This window comes from Zophobas morio, unplaced genomic scaffold, assembly GCF_036711695.1.
Source record: "Zophobas morio isolate AGI-343-1 ecotype UQ-CSIRO unplaced genomic scaffold, CSIRO_AGI_Zmor_V1 ptg000021l, whole genome shotgun sequence".
Taxonomy (NCBI): Eukaryota; Metazoa; Arthropoda; class Insecta; order Coleoptera; family Tenebrionidae; genus Zophobas; species Zophobas morio.
In genome coordinates, this window is record NW_026972126.1 from 19343806 (window position 1) to 19357970 (window position 14165).

The following is a 14165-nucleotide window of genomic DNA, read 5'->3' on the forward strand; positions in this document are numbered from 1 at the left end:
CAATAGTAGCTTTTTTTACTATGTATTGTGCTGTAAGATTTATTTCTGATTTCAGAAGAGAAAATGAGAAAACGGGTGGGTGGGCGGAGCTAAGTTTAACTTTTTCTTACAAAGCCTTTTATAAGCAAGCAACAGAATTCGAACTTCCGTCTCAGAGCGAATAAAATGGGTGATCAAAATAGACAAAGGGCGGGTGTCTTATAAGCGACCAGTAGCTCGACTCACACATTCTCTCTTCATTGTAGGACTACTCTTAATGTCATTCAGTCTTATCTTAGCAAGTACTAGCCCCGCCCACCCACCCCCTATTTTCTTAGAGGATATATCTTTTGCCAAAGTCAGTTTTATCTTAGCAAATACTAGCTCCGCCTACCCGCCCTTTATTTTTTTAGAGAGTATGTGATTGCAGGTACTAGCACGGCCCACCCGCGCAGTTCTCATTCTGAGGATTTTATTTCTGTTCATTATAAGATCCACTTTTGTATTTCAATGATCACGTGATGAAAATTATGCAATAACTCAAGTAGTGTCCATAGCAAATAAAAGCGCCCCAATGGTACTATCTTACCATGACTACAAAATCTTCGTCGTCTAAAATTGAAGAATGACTTTTCTAGCACACTTAACGTTCGTGTTTTTTCTCAGAAATCCGCAAAATGGGCCCTTTGGTCTTCCTCGTTTTCGTTGCCCATGCCCTTGCCCAAACCCAGCCGTCATGCGACAGCAAGATCTACTGCCAAGGCGCGACATGAAACTGAAGAATGACAAAGAAACGGCCCTTCACAACTTCGACGTTTTCATCACCAACACCAACAACAACCCAACGAAGGAGGAGGTCTAGTAGTTCGTTAGTGAAAATTTTGAAGAAGACAACGAGTTCGAGGACTGGGTGCCTACGGACTATACCCCAAACCCGCAAATTCTGTCCAGGATAGCCGACGACGAAATCAGAAATTTCGCAAGTGAGTTGGTGGCGATTTGGCCCAAACTTGCCCGAAAAGTGAAGCAAGAGGTCTTGGACACGCCTGAGTTGTACACGCTTTTGCCAATGGAACACGGGTTTATTGTGCCCGGGGGGCGGTTCAAGGAGTTTTACTATTGGGACTTCTATTGGATTATAAAGGGGCTTTTGGTGTGCGAAATGTACTATACTGTTAAAGGTATGTTGGATAATTTCTTGTCGATTGTAGAGAAGTACGGGTTTTTGCCAATGGTGCTAGGATATACTACCTGAATAGATCACAGCCGCCTCTTCTGAATTTCATGGCTACTACGTACATCCTAGCGACTAACGATAGGGCTTGGTTGCTCAACAACATCAAAACTCTAAACAAAAAGTTGAGGTTCTGGTTGGACAATAAGGTGGTGACTGTTCCCAAAAACGGGATTAATTACACTCTAGCCCACTACGACTCCGAAAGTGGTAGCCCGCGGCCTGAGTCCTACTACGAAAACTTCAACACAGCCAGCCACCTCCCCAACGAAGAAGACAGAATCGAGTTGTACGGGGACTTGAAGAGCGGCGCCGAAAGCGGCTTCTTCAGTAGGTGGATAGTGGACGAAAATGGTACCGCCAACGCCAACCTGACCTCCCTGCAAACCCGAAGAATCATCCAGGTCGACCTCAACGCCTTCCTGTGCCAAACGTTCCGCAAACTAGGAAAACTCTACGTGATCATCTACGACTTCGAAAATGCCATCTTCTGGTTCGAGATGGCAAGTTTCTACCAAAAGACCATCCAGGATGTTCTTTACAACGAAGAAGGTGGCATTTGGTACGACTGGGACAACGTTCTAAGTCAACACAGGAAGATCTTCTTTGCTTAAAATTTTGCCCCATTGTGGTCTGAAACCTACGAACTTCAAAACGCAGAAGTGTTGGGACAAAGGGCGGCCGACTTTTTGACGTCCAGAAACTGATGGACTATCAAGGTGGTATTCCGACGTCTATTAGTAATATGGGTGAGCAATGGGTGTGGACAAAAGTGGGATTGGGTTTTATTATTAAGGCTGTTATTACAATGAAAAGAACAAAAATAATGTCCTCGTAAGAACTGTGTGCTAGTCACCGGTCATTAGAGAGTTTAATATGAATTAGAACGGCTATAAATACGCCTTGTGTATATCTGTACATACATTCTAAAAAATGTCATCTCCATCTAAAACACCACTCTTTTATTAATTCCTTAAAACGTACTCCCAAGTTGCCAGCCGCCCCTAAATCCCATTGATTTATCGTTACACAACCCGATCTACCCTCCTAAATGGTCCGAAATCTTGTTTTTGTCACGATTAAGTTACAATTCTCTCCCCGTATCAGATTATGATGTTGTACAAGTTCAGAAGTAAAAGCCACGTAATACTGGCAATTATGTGTGTCGGAGTGAGTCGTTATATAACATCACGCCATAGTTACCTCCACAAGAACTTCATTCGACTAGAAATAACGTCCTATATCTCGGTTATTCCGGCAGATGACCTGTGAACTAGGAGACATTTAACTTCTTTATCTGTAGCGAACCAGATTCCTCGGCTTTTTGCTACTTAATGACATAAATTACGTCGTGGGGTAATTTAAGTTAGTAGTGCACATTGTTTGCCGCCGCTAAATGAGTTATTAGAAACGGCTTACCGCGATTTTAACGACCTCACGACCGCATACAGGGCGTTCCACCAAAAACACACTCGTCTAGGGATTGTAAGCAAGCCTTTTTAAATAGCACTACCCATTATAACACCTCTTGTGAATCTTTTGAAATAAACCCAGTATATTTGACGTACGTTTTTTATTTTTTCACTGAATGGGTGGAGAAGGAGAACCCTTTCAATAGAAGTTTCGCCGGGACACCTGTGTACAGCACGCTCAAAGAAAAGACAGTCTCCTCTTTTATTCCAGTCTTTATATCACATAATGAGACGATTGCACCACCGAGAATCCCTATTTAAAAACACAACAAAGAAGAATATTACACATAAAGAAAATCCCGTCTGGAAAATTGGGAAATATTTGCGAGATTATCTCGGAACAAGAGGCTTGCCTGCGAGCAACAAAAATATTAACATGTTTTTTTTTTAATTTAAAAGATGGAGGATGTGCGGATTGGTGGAGATTGTTTTATTCATCAACAAAAACTGATCTCATTTGGGGTTTTAAAAAAATCGTAAAGGTGCTCATTGGCGTGCGCTCCGAATCGATTTCGAATTGAGGCGTTATTCCTTGGGGTTTTTTGAGCATTGAAGGGGCTCTTGGGGATACTTGTAACGCGAGACGTGTCCGTACAAGTTTTTATTTTTTCCTTATTTGAGTTTAAGATGTTGTGTTGCTTTTAGCGGAAAGTTCGGGGATGGGGAGGGCTGGGGAACGAACAGTGGTGGGTCGGGGCGGGTCATGATGGCATGTGCCCCATCCCCACCAGCAATTTGATGACGTCATCTCAATGAAGCGTATTTCAAAATGAGTTGCATGTTATACAAAAATATACTCGTATAAGTCGTATACTTGTAAAATACGTTCAAATTTTCGCAAAAACAATTGTACGGTATAATAACATTATAACTATTACCAACACAGAGTAGAAGCGTTTGTTCGGTACCGAATTTGTGCTGTGACTAGAATTATTATCCATGGTGATCGTCATCACAAATTTTTAATTAGTCAAATTAAGAACGAGTCACCCCATTTTCTCAAAAATGTCAAGAAAACGCACGTCTTAATATAGCAATGATAAAATAAGAGTTATAATATTCAGAACATTTTGTTCGATTGTGGTTTAATTCATAATTTTAGTCCTATTTTGAGAAGAAAAACTCATTCAAATGAAAATAATTTCTACGTGACATTCTTTCGATGTATAATCATAAATAAACACGAGCTTCAGATTCCTCTTACCCGGTGCTGAAGGACAAAAGGTTTGTGCCTTTGGTTTTTACTTTACACGGTTATCACAAAACGAAAATCGTAAAATCTAATTTTATGATTTTTTTTTTAAATTGCTTTCGAGCAATTTTTTATTGATCAAATTTTTTAGCTTTGCTTATACAGGGTCACTCGAAAAAATGTATGAATCAGTTTTTAATGAATTACACTGGACCAATCCAAGTTGACATACGTGTCCTTGCAAAAATGTTGATAACGTCATCGCAAAATTGTGTAAAGAAAAAATTCAGCTCGAAAATGCTGGATTTGGTTCACTGTACTTCAGGAGCGAAAGAAGTTCTGTTTAAACAACTTCCGACCAATTCCCATTCTCACTCTACAAAATAACATATAAATAGCCCCGCCCACCCACCCCACCTTCATTTCAGTGAATCATGTTATCCGGTTTGATTGAAAGGTGGATCTTACACTGAACAGAAATAAAGTCGTTAGAATGAAAACAACTCGGGTGGGCGGAGCTAGTACCTGCTGAGATAAGACTGATTGTGACCTAGTGACATAACCTTTAAGAAAATAGAGGGCGGGTGGGCGGGGCTAGAATTTGTTCAGATAAGACTGTTGTTGGTAAATGACTGAACAATATTAAGAATAGTCTAGTCACTGGAATGAAGAGGAGGTGAGTGGGCGGAACTATTGCTTTCTTATAAAAGAATATGTAAGAAAAAGTTAAACTTAGCACCGCCCACCCACCCGTTCTGTCTTTTGATCTTCTGAAATAACAAACAGATTTTATAGCACATAGTATAACGAAAAAATTTCGGTTAGCTATTTTTTTTTTTTTTCATTTATAAACAGTCTAAGTTCTATTAATTCCCATTCTCACTCTACAAAGTAACATATACATTACCCCGCCCACCCACCCCGTCTCGGTGTCAGCGAATCATTTTATTCGGTTTGATTGAAAGGTGGATATTATAGAGAACAGAAATAAAATCGTTAGAACGAGAACAACGCGGGTGAGCGGGGCTAGTACCTGCTAACAAAACTGATTGTGGCCTAGTGACATATCCTATAAGAAAATAGAGGGCGGGTGGGCGGGGCTATTGGTTTTGTATAAAAGAATCTGTTGGATAAAATTAAACTTAGCACCGCCCAACGACCCGGTCTCTTTTTTGTTCTATTGAAATAAAAAATAAATCATATAGCACAAGTATAACTAGGAATTTTTTTTTTCATTTTTTAACAGTCTACTTTCTATTAGTTCCTATTCTCACTCTACCAAATAACACATAATTAACCCCGCCCACCCACCCCGTCTCCATTTCAGTGAATCATTTTATCTGGTTTGATTGAAAGGTTAACTGAACAGAAATAAAATCGTTGGAATGAGAACAGCGCGGGTGGGCGGGGTAGTACCTACTAAGATAAGACTGATTTTGGTAAATGACATCTCCCCTAATAAAATAACGGGTGGGTGGGCGGGGCTAGTACTTGTTAAGAAAAGACTGATTTTGGCAAATGATAAAACCTTTAACAAAACAGAGGGCGGGTGGGCGGGGCTAGTACTTGCTAAGATAAGATTAATTTTGGCAAATGATTTAATCTTTAAGAAAATATAAGACGGAAAGCGGGTCTACAATTTGTAAGCTAAGACTGAACAATATTAAAAGTAGTCACTGGAATGAACATAGGGTGGGCGGGCGGGGCTATTGCTTTCGTATAAAAGAATCTATAGAAAAAAGTTAAACTTAGCACCGCCCACCCACGCGTTCTCTCTTTGTTCTTCTGAAATAACAAATAAATCTTATAATCATATAGTACTACGAAAAAAATACGATTAGCTATTTTTTTTTCATTTTTTAACAGTTTACGTTCAATAGAACTAATAAGTTCCAATTTTCACTCTACAAAATAAGATACAAATAAACCCCGCCCATCCGCCCTGCTTCCATTTCGGTGAATGATTTTATTTAGTTTGAATAAAAGGTGCATCTTATACTGAACTGAAATACGATAAAATCGTTAGAATGAGAACAGCGCGGGTGGGCGGGGCTACTACCTGCTAAGATAAGACTGATTGTGGCCTAGTCACATACCCTGTAAGAAAATAGAGGGTGGGTGGGCGGGACTAGTGTTTGTTGAGGTAAGACTGATTTTGGTAAATGACTGAACAATATTAAGAGTAGTCTAGTCACTGCAATGAAGAAGAGATGAGTGGGCGGGGCTATTGCTTTCTTATAAAAGAATCTGCAGGAAAAAATTAAACTTAGCACCGCCCACCCACCCGTTGTCATTTCTGTTCTTCTGAAATAACAAATAAATCTTATAGTACATAGTATAACGAAAAAATTACGATTTTTTTTTTCATTTTTAACAGGCTACGTTTTATTAGTTCGCATTCTCATTCTACATCGTAACATATACATAACCCCGCCTACCCACTCCCTCTCCATTTGAGTGAATCATTTTATCCGGTTTGATTGAAAGGTGGATCTTATACTGTCGTTAGAATGAGAACAGCGCGGGTGGGCGGGGCTAGTACTTACTAAGATAAGACTGATTTTGTCCTAGTAACATACCCCCTAAGAAAACAAAGGGCGGGTGGGTGGGGCTAGTAGTTGTTGAAATAAGACTGATTATGGTAAATGACTGAACAGTATTAAGAATAGTCTAGCTACTGGAATGAAGAGGAGCTGAGTGGGCGGGGCTATTGCTTTCTTATAAAAGCATTTGTAAGAGAAACTTAAACTTAGCACCGCCCAACCTACCGTTCTCTCTTTTGTTCTTCTGAAATAACAAATAAATCTTACAAGCATATAGTATAAGGAAAAAAAGATTATTAGTTTTTTTTTCTCATTTTTTAACAATGTCACTATACAAAATAAAATATAAATAACCCCGCCCACCCGCCCAGTCACCATTTCAGTGAATCATTTTATCTTGTTTAATTGAAAGATAGATCTTTTACTGAACAGAAAGAAAATCTTTAGAATGAGAACCGGGCGAGTGGGCGGACTTAGTACCTGCTATGATAAGACTGACTGTGGCCTATTAACATATCTTCTAAGAAAATAGAGGGTGGGTGGGCGGGGCTAGTATTAGTTGATATAAGACTGATTTCGGTAAATGACTGTCCAATATTAAGAGTAGTCTAGTCGCTCAAGTGAAGAGGAGGTGAGTGGGCGGGGCTATTGCTTCCGTATAGAAGAATCTGTAGGAAACAGTTAAACTTAACCCCGCCCACCCACTCGTTCTCTATCTTGTTCTTCTGAAATAACAATTAAATCTCATAGCACATAGTATAGCGAAAAAATATTATTAGTTAGGCTTTTTTTCATTATTTAACAGTCTATGTTCTATTATTTTCTATTCTCATTCAACAAAATAACATATAAATAACCCCGCCCACCCACCCCATCTCCATTTCCGTGAATCATTTTATCTGGTTTGATAGAAAAGTGGATCTTGTACTGAACAGAAATAAAATCGTTAGAATGAGAACAAGGTGTATGGGCGGGGTTAGTACCTGCTAAGATAAGACTGATTGTCGCCTAGTAACGTACCATCTAAGAAACTAGAGGGCGGGAGGGCGGGGTTCATATTTGTAAAGATAAGACTGATTTTAGTAAAAGACTGAACAAGATTAAGAACAGTCTAGTCACTGGAATGAAGCGGAGGTGAGTGGGAGGGATTACTGCTTTCGTATAAAAGAATATGTTCTAGTACTTGCTAAGACTGATTGGGGCAAATGACATAACCTGTAACAAAATAGAGGGCGGGTGGGCGGGGCTAGTACTTTCTATATAAGATTAATTTTGGCAAATCACTTATCCTGTAAGAAAATAAAGGGTGGGTGGGCGGGGCTAGTACTTCCTAAGAAATTCTGATTGTGGCAAATGACATAATCTTTAACAAAATAGAGGGCGGGTGGACGGGGCTAGTGCTTGCTACGATAAGATTATTTTTGGCAAATGACTTACCCTCTAAGAAGATATAAGACGAAGAGTGGGACTAGAATTTCTAAGCTAAGACTGAACAATATTAGGAGTAATCACTGAAATGAAGAGGGGGTGGGTGGGCGGGGCTATTGCTTTCTTATATGTAAAAGTCTGTAGAAACAAGTTAAATTTATGTGCATATACGACAAGTGCAGCTGATTCTATTGGGGAAAGTAAACATCCAAGAACAGTCAGACAAATCGTGTTGTAATTATCAGATCAGTGTAAATTTAAAGAAACTAAAAACAGCGAAATTCCTGGAATATTTGTATTTACACAGCCTAACGAAGGACGAGGTCAGCAGTTCGTTAGCGAAAATTTTGAAGAAGGCAACGAGTTCGAGGACTTGATGCCTACGGAGTGTATGCAAAATCCACAAATTCTGTCCAAAATAGCCGATGATGAAATCAGAAATTTCGTAAGTGAGTTGGTGGCGATTTGGGCCAAACTTGCTCGAAAAGTGAAGCAAGAGGTCTTGACAACGCCTGAGTTCTTCACGCTTTTACCAGTGAAACATGGGTTTAGTGTGTGAAATGTACGATACTGTCAAAAGTATATTGGATGATTTTTTGTCGATTGTGGAGAAGTACGTGTTTTTGGCCAATGGTACCAGGATATTGTAGCTCTTCTGGATCTCATAGCTGCTACGTACATCGGATGTTGTTGCTTGTTCAACAACATCAAAATTCTAGACAAAGAATTGAGATTCTGGTTCGACAATAAAGTGGTGACTGTTCCCAAAAACGGGGTTAATTATACTCTAGCCCACTACGACCCCGAAAGTGGTACCCCGCGTCCTGAGTCCTACTACGAAGACTGCACCACCGCCAGCCGCCTCCCCAACGAAGAAGACAGAATCCAGTTGTACGCGGACTTGAAGAGCAGCGCCGAAAGCGGCTGGGACTTCTCCAGTAGGTGGACAGTGGACAAAAATGGTACCGCCAACGCCAACCTGATCTCCCTGCAAACCCGAAGAAACATCCCGGTCGACCTCAACGCCTTCCTGTGCCAAGCGTTCCGCAAACTAGGAGAACTCTACGTGATCATCCACGACTTCGAAAACGCTGTCTACTGGTTCGAGATGGCAAGCACCCGGCAGAAGAGCATCCAGGACGTTCTTTACAACGAAGAAAACGGCATTTGGTACGACTGGGACAACGTTCTGGGTCAACACAGGAAGATCTTCTTCGCTTCAGATTTTGCCCCATTGTGGTCTGAAACCTACGAACTTCAAAACGCAGAAGTGTTGGGACAAAGGGCGGCGGACTATTTTGACAGCCAGAAACTGATGGACTATCAAGGTGGTATCCCGACGTCGGTTAGTAATACGGGTGAGCAATGGGACTACCCCAACGCGTGGCCACCACTACAGTCCATCGTGGTAATGGGTTTGGACAAAACTGGGAATTGTAAGGCGAAGACAATTGCGAAAGAGTTCGCACACAGGTGGATTGTGGCGAATATGATTGGGTACAACCAGACCAACGATATGTTTGAGAAGTACGACGCTGAGAACCCAGGACAGTATGGTGGAGGGGGAGAATATAAAGTACAAAGCGGGTTTGGGTGGACGAATGGTGTCGTGTTTGAGTTTATAGAAAGGTTCTTTACCACGACGTCGAAGAAGATGGCGTAATTTGAAAAAGTATTTTTTTATTTATGAAATGTGATATCGGAGTCAATTATATTGTTGTAGGTCAAAATGATAAATAAATTATTGTTAAGTGTGTTCTGTGGTTTATTTTTGGCGATCGACAATAAGTATAGTGGGATTTATAAACTTGCAGTTGCTGTTCCCACTGACCTTGCTTTTAGACCTGAAAATTGTCATTTATACTCTAGACATGTTTTAAGTTTCTTGTTGTCGAAATAAGTCTGCAAATATTAAGAAAAAAAGAATAAAATGTAGCCCCGCCCACCCACCCTGTCTTAATTGTGATGATTTTTTCATATTCGTCGTGAGTCGAGAGGGCGGAACTTAACTGCAAAATACTTATTTCTCTACGAGAAATTAAAAACATGTTTTTCAGTATCGTATTGTTCAAAGAATGCCATGTCGAAATCTACAAGAAAATGTCTAGCTAATTGAAAAATGATCGAAAATGTCAAGTGTCAAAATCAGTCTTATCTTATCAGACACTAGCCCCGCCCACCCACCCTCTATTTTCTTGGAAAGTATGTTATTTGCCAAAATCAGTTTTATCTTAGCAAGTACTAGCCCCGCCCACGCCCAGTCTTGTCATTCTAAGCACTAACTTCATTTCTACTCAGTATAAGATCATTTATTTCATTCAGGTCGGATAAAAAAATCAGTGAAATGAAGGCAGGGTGGATGGGCGGGGCTAATTATGGTATCCTATGAAGTGAGAGTGCAAACTAATAACTAATTTTTTGTTATTCTATTTGCTACTGGAACTGCAAAAATTACTATATTTCAATGGACGTTTTCGGAAAAACGATAGAAATTTGAAGAAACGAAGCCGAAAATGATTTCTAGATGTCGAAATCTACAAGAAAATGTCTAAGGTTTCAAAAGTGTCAAAATCAATCATGTCTTATAAATTGCTAGTATATTCAGAAAAAATTAAAGCCACCCATACCTGTCCTAATCTAAATTTGTAGTAATGAAGTTTTCATTCGTTGCGAGACCAAGGGGCGGGCCTAATTGCAAAATTCCCTACAAAAATTTACCATTTTAAACGTATTTTAAGTTTCTAAGAAAAAAAAATCATCACGATTGAGATGGGGTGGGTGGGCGGGGTATATATTTTGCTTTTCTTTCTTAACAACGTAGTATTCTTTGAATAACACGGAATCCAAAATATGTTCTTAATTTCTTGTAAAGAAATAAGTATGTTGCAGCTAAGCTCCACCCTCTTGGTGCACGGCGAATAAAAAAAATTCATCACAATTAAGATTGGGCGGGTGGGCGGGCTTACACCATGTCTTTTTGTTTTAATATGTGTAGGATTCTTTTCCCAACATGAAACTTAAAACATGTTTAAAATAGAAAATTTGTATAAGGAAATATCGATTTTCCAATTAGGCTCCGCCCCATAATTGCAAAATCCGCATTTCTTTGAAAAAACGTACCATTTTAACCATGGTTTAAGTTACTTGATGTGAAAAGGGGGCTATGTATATTAAGAAAAAAAACGAAAAATATAAGACCCGCCGATCCCCCTATCTCAATTCTGCCGATCTTTTTATTCGTGGTGACCCGAGCGGCGGAGCTTAATTGTAGAATCCCTATTTTTCTACGAAAAATTACTACGTGAAATATATTCTTAAGTAAACGTGTTATACAAAGAAAGCTGAATGTATTAATTAAAAAAGAAAACCAAAAGAGAAGCCCCACCCATCCGTCTCGATATCAATCGTGATGAATTTTCCATTCGTTGTCAGGCCGAAGGGCGGAGCGTAATTGCAAAATTGATATTTCCCTATACAAATTTACCATTTTAAACATGTTTTAAGTTTCTTGGTATGAAAAGATGACTACACATATTAAGAACAAAAGGCAAAATGTGCCCCGCCCACCCGCCCTGTCTTAATTCTGATGATTTTTTTTCTATTCGTGGTGAGCTAAAGGGGTGTAACTTAACTGCAAAATACTTATTTCTTTACGAGAAATTAAAAACATGTTTTTAAGTATCATATTGTTCAAAGAATACCATATCGAAATCTGCAAGAAAATGTCTAGCTAATTTTCGAAAATAATTGAAAAATGATAGAAAATATCAAGTGTCAAAATCAGTCATATCATAAAATGCTAGCCCTACCCACCCGCCCTTATTTTCTTGGAAGATATGTCATTTGCCAATAACAGTCTTATCTTATCAAACACTAGCCCCGCCCACCCGCCCTCTACTTTCTTGGAGAGTATGTTATTTGCCAAAATCAGTTTTTTTCTTAGCAAGTACCAGCCCCGCCCACGCCCAGTCTTGTCATTCTAAGCACTAATTTCATTTCTACTCAGTATAAGATCATTCATTTCATTCACACCGGATAAAAAAATCACTGAAATGAAGGCAGGGTGGGTGGGCGGGGCTAATTATGGTACCCTATGAAGTGAGAGTGGAAACTAATAGAATCTAGGGTGTGAAAAGCGCTAATTGTTAATTTTTTGTTATACTATTTTCTACTGGAACTGTAAAAATTGCCATATTTCAATTGACGTCTTTGAAAGAACGATAGAAATTTGGGAAGAAACGAAGCCGAAAATGATTTCTAGATGTCGAAATGTGCCAAGTGTTCCACAAACTACATGATCATCCACGACCTCGAAAACGCCATCTTCTGGTTCGAGATGACAAGCGTCTGGGGTTTGGACAAAACTTGAATCATAGACCGAAGCAGTTATTCTCAGTATTTCATTAGTATAAAACTGCGATTAAAATTACTTGCATTTGACTTGTTATAGACTTGTGGGAGAATTTGTGATTTTTCTTATTCCATCTTCTACTCTTTTACATTATTTAGCTATAAATAAACACGTGGAAATTCAAGATGTAAATTATCGGTTACCTAGAAAAACGATAAAATGCTTAAAGAAAAACCCAAAATAACTGAACTAATTCCTAGTAATTTATTAGAGTGTGATACCGTGTGTGATCCATTTATCAGTGCAAACATCAAAGTCAAGGTTAAATAACTGTGCTTCTAAACCAAAAATCCCTACTTCATTCTAGAATCGATAAATATAGTAACCACATTAAGTTGAGCTAGCTTCCGGAGTTTCCCGCAATTTTTGTCTCGATATATATTCATTCACAGAAATCATGAAGTAAACAGTGTTTTTCTGTAATGTCTAACCTTACGACCCAGACACTTTTATCACAGAGTTATCAATCAGTTCACTTCCTTTTTCTTAATTTACTACAAAGCTTTAATTCACTCCGTCTAGACTCAACCACATGTGTTTTTCACGCTTCGTTGCCCCAACTGCTACCAAAAATAGGTATCTGTTGGGTTATTTAATGATTACTTATGTGTCGTAGTTGTAAAACAAAATATCTTCGTCTCGAAATCGACGAAAAGCACAAAACCCCATTTTTCCAATTCCGCTCCACCCCCCCTGAATCACACCCCCATCCATTCCAATCTCTTCTACACCTTTATTACAAAATATCGTTGATCGCGACTAATTTAAAACCCCCTCGTTGACTTTCAGCCCATTTCCATACGTGAAATACTTCTCCCGGAATGGATCCGGTCCTGCTCTCTGTCTCCATAAATCCGCCAATGTAGACTTCGGTTTGCAATTCACGTATCCCGAAAAAGTCTAACGAGTGGATCCATAAAATCGCGTTACGAACACATCGCAAACTCGCATCTAAACAAATAAAACTCCCTTACTTAATCCCACGTAGACTACAATAGGAAAAAAATTGCTTCATAAGAGAGGCAATAATCTTACAAGGCCCGGGAGGTTTCCCGTCGTTTAAAGAATTGCCATTCAGATTGCCTCTCCTCTTCTTTCGAGTATCCCTTCCAGCGCTTTCTTTCCGACGTTTTCCTGCTGCATATCATCGCGGGATAGATAATCCCGCTGTTTTATTGAGCTGTATTGCTTTGTTTTGTGGTCAAGTCTAGACGGGCGGAATCGACACCGAGGGATAGCTGGAATTAAAGGAAAAGGAAGTGGGATGATGGGTGTCTAGGTCGTGAAGTGGTTTGTTTTAACAAGGTCGGGGAATGGGCGATGAATGACAAAGCTGGGGACTTGGTATAAGTAAGCCGATTTACGATGTTAGACGATTCTGCGTTGGGGGAATTGTCCTGTGGAAGATCATCTCAAATCTAAATCAATCTCGCCCGAAATGTATATATTAATTACCACATACATACCTACTCATTGAGGCACTGAAAATGAGAATGAGGGTTGTTCTTGGAGAAGTTCCTGCATTAATAACAGTTTTCTTTCAGGACAGAAAGAGGTGGATTCCTTGAAGCAGTAGGTACCATAAGAAACAAATCCCGCTTTGGAGACTTGACTTATTACCCTAGACATCCAGATTCTTGAAAAAAATCAAAATTGTGTAATTTATTTTTTTTGGAACGTTTTACGGTTATCAAAAGCATATTAAATTGTTAATTATAATTCAACCGTTTATCCCCTCCCAAAAAAGTTGATGACGTCATCTTAAAATTTTGCGGAATAAATTTAAAATGTGCACAATATTAATTCTAGAAATTAGAGAAAATCTAAAATTCTCACCGAATTTGTGTAAAGTTTCCAAATATTACGAAAGTCCCAAATACTCTAACCCATTCAAAGGTTTTAGGGC

General features: G+C 39.3%; 1 pseudogene; it reads left to right on the forward strand.

Annotated features, from left to right (window-relative positions):
- Window positions 1-621: 621 nt before the first annotated feature.
- On the forward strand, window positions 622-9554 carry LOC135131753 (trehalase-like; annotated as a pseudogene).
- The last annotated feature ends 4611 nt before the right edge of the window (window positions 9555-14165 follow it).